The sequence below is a fragment of the Apteryx mantelli genome, chromosome 11 (assembly GCF_036417845.1).
Source record: "Apteryx mantelli isolate bAptMan1 chromosome 11, bAptMan1.hap1, whole genome shotgun sequence".
NCBI classification, from domain to species: domain Eukaryota; kingdom Metazoa; phylum Chordata; class Aves; order Apterygiformes; family Apterygidae; genus Apteryx; species Apteryx mantelli.
Genome location: NC_089988.1, coordinates 3,772,587 through 3,776,344, shown reverse-complemented (window position 1 = coordinate 3,776,344; position 3,758 = coordinate 3,772,587).

Genomic DNA, 3,758 nt, shown 5'->3' with positions numbered 1-3,758 from the left:
GGAAGAGACAGATGTGCTGGAGGACATGTGCCAGTGTCTGCTTGCTCTGATGGAGCAAGTGTGACACCTACATCCTTCTAGAGCATGAGGTGGGGTCAGATAGGGAATTGCCTTGGCCACCTTCAATGATACTAGATGCCCACTGCGACCAGAGCTCCACTCACTAGGAAGCTGAGATACATGCAGATCACAACATTGCCAACAGTTGATGTCATCCAGTGTGGGCACTTGATTCAGTGACACCAAAATAGGCCTGCAGGGCCATGTCGGATGCCTGGGGGGTCCAGCACAAGCACATGTCTCTAGTAGATACACCATGGGACCTCTAGGAAAACCATGCCCCTTTGGAGTGGTTGCTGGGCAAGTGCCCCAAGGCAACTATGGTTTCCTACCTGTTCCCAAACAAGCAGATACCACCATTGCCTTTAGGCCAAGTCCTTCCGATCTACAGCCAAGCATGCTTCATAAATGGGAGAGGCACATCCCAGCAAGGTCTCTGCTCTAGCCTCTGCACCCTTAAAACCTTCTAGCTTTCCTCCTCCTGAACCTCTTTTCACCCCCAGGTGATATGAACAGGAACTGGGCTAATGATGACCTCAGGGTGGCTCGATCACAGACTGCCCAGGCCCAGGGACTTCTTCAGGGGCACCTTCTCCTGCCTGGAGATTGGTTCACCTCTGTCACAGGCCCCAAGGTGCTACAAATCAGCTCAGGCAGCCAGCACCTCTCCTGCCATTCCTGCACAGCCCAGCTCTGTTTCTCGCTGGCCTTGGGCACTGCAGGGTTTTCTCTCTCAGTGGGAACCTCCTTGCACCATTACATTGCCACCTGCTATCTAGGCCAGCATGGCTCTGCTCTGAAATGGGGCCATTGCGCACACAGTGTCCTTGGCTCTTGGTAACAGGTTTCACCACAACCAGTCTCCTCCTCTCTGTGCCACATCTGATGCTATGCAACCCCAATATACACAAGTGCATTCAGCCTGGGGCACAGAGAGGAGCAGATGGAGATGCACGAGCTGTCACAGGCCTGAAACATGGTTGGAATGACTGAGATGCAGTGGGACCACTACCATGACCAGAGGGCTGTGATGGCAGGGTACAAGCTTTGGAGGCAAGACCATTAGGGAAGATAAGCAGGGGGGGATGCCCTTGGTGTGAAGGGACAGCTCAGATGGATGGAGCTCTTGCATGGGATGGACATGGGTTTGGGTGAGAGCTTGTGCATGAGCATCAGAGTAAAGGTGATGTTGTGATGGGAGTTACAGACCACCCGATGAGTATGAGGAGGTGGATGCAGTCTCCTTTAAGCAACCTGAGGAAGTCAGTGGTCACAGCGCCCGGTTCTTATGGGGGGACTTTAATCTCCCTGATATTCACTGGAAGGGCAAACAGGAGGGTGCAAGCAGTCCAGGAGATTTCTGGAGGGTGTCAGCGACAGCTTCCAAGCACAGCTCCCTGATGGGCCAGTAAGGGTGACGCTCACATGGATCTGGTACTCACACAAGGAAGAACTGATCAGGGCCGTGATAATCTCTGGAAACGTTGGCTGCAGTGACTATGGAATAGTGGAGTCCCAGATTGTGAGGGCAATGAGGGATACAATAAGGCATTATGATAAGATGGGTAGATAACCGGGTGGGTAAAAAGCAGTTTGGATGATGGAGCTCAGAGGTTTTTTTGTTTTGTTTTGTTTTGTTTTGTTTTGTTTTGTTTTGTTTTGAATGGGTCATTCTTTACCAGGAAGCCAGATAAAGGTGGAGTATGCAGGGGTCTATACTGGGACCTGTCCTGTTTGACAGGTTCACCAGTTACCTGGAGGATGCAACTCTCATCACATTTGTAGATGACACTTAGCCAGGAGGAACAGTCATATGTTTGAGGGCTGCCATTCAGGTGGGCCTCAGCAGGCAGGAGGAATGGACTGTCAGGAAATTCAACAAGGACAAATGCAGGTCCTGTGCCTGGGGTAGACCAATACACTGCAGTGATATGGGCTGGGGAGTGCTCTGAAGAATAAGAACCTGGGTGTCTTTGTGGGCAGCAAGCTGAACATTAGCCAGCAGCATGCCCTGGAAACAAAGGAGGCCACAGCATCTTTGTTTGCATGAACAGGAGCACAATCAGGAGAGGGAGGGAAGTGATTAACCCCCTTACTCAGCACTTGTTAGAAGCCATCTAGATACTGCATCCCGTTGGGGATCCCTGTAGAAGAACGCTGTTGATCACATGGAGTGAGTCCAGTGGCAGGCCCCCAAGGTGGTTGGGGGCTGGAGCACTTGCCCTGGGAGGACAGGCTGAGGGAATGGGTTGGTTCAGCACAAAGAAGGGAAGGTTTTGGGGGGACTCATAGCAGGTTCCCAACTCAAGATTGCCACTGATAATGAACCAGGTTTTTACAGGAGTTCATGGCAGGAGAATGAGAGGCAACGGCTATAAGCTGAAAGAAGTGCAGTCAAAATTGTATAGAAGGAAGAAAAATCAATGAGGATCCTGCAGCATTTGAAGTGGGGTCCAGAGGGGTTATGGACTCCCTCTTCTTGGAGGCTTGCAGGACGCAGCTGGACAAAGCCCTCAAGAACTTGGTGTGAATTCGATGTTGATCCTGATGTGAGCAGGGAGTTGGACTAGAGAGCTCCCAAGGTCCCTTCCAGCCTGAATGATTTTGTGAATCTGTCCTCTCTGCCGAGAGCCACTGCAATTCTTGCAGGCAGGAATCCTTTTCTGCACATGGGTTAGCACCTGACATGGCCTCCCCAGAGCCATGCTCTCCTAGTGCTGTGAGGTTGCCTCTTGGGCCTGAAAGGTTTTCAGTTCAAGGTTTCAGTATGAGTGATTGCTTGTCCTCAGTGAGCCCTCTTCACAGCCTACAACACCTGTACATTACAACACGATGCCAAATGAGTGTGACATATGCAGAAAATCATGCTGTGAGGGTGACTGCACTCTAACATCCATGAAGTCCTTTGCTGATCCAATAATATCCAGGAGGACTGGAAGAGCCTTAAACCTCCTAGGCACACTTAGGTAATGTTGACTTTGTCACTATGTCAGTCTGAGGGAGTCTGAGCTGCGTTTGTTCAGCCTGGAGAAGGGATGGCTTTGGGGACAGCTAATACCAGCCTCCCCATACCCACCAGGACGTCATCAAGAAGATGGAGCCAGGCTCTTCGCTGCTGTGCGTGATGGGAGGATGAGGCCCAATGGGCATTAGCTGAAACAAGAGCTGTCAGGCTGGGTGTAAGGAAAAACATTTGACCCATCCAGACAGCCAAGCACTGGGGCAGGTTGCCCTGAGAGGCTGTGCCATCTCCATCCTCAGAGGTTTTCAAGTCCTCAATGAGTAAAGGCCTGAGAAATCCGGACCTGATAGCTGACTGTGCTGTGGGAAGGTGGTTGGGGTCCAGATATCCTGAGGTCCCTTCTAGCCGGAAAGATTCTGCATTTCCTTCTACACTGTGTCTTCTCTTTTTGAACTTAGGGAAAAACTTCAGCTTCCCCATGATCATGGAAGCGTGTCAGAAACAAGTATGACCCAATCAACTGCATGTTCCTTGTCCTGCTCCGGTCAGAGTCATTCAGGTTCCAGACTGCTTGGCAGTTATCCCCAAATAGCCTTGATTGTTCTTTTGCTTCACCTTTTATTCCATTTTTCCCTCTTTTCCACCTTCCAAGTTCTTCTCCTTTAACATCCTGATACCCTCCCATGCTGTCAGCCAACCCCTCTTTACCCTTTCACCCTTGACCCTGGATTTGCTT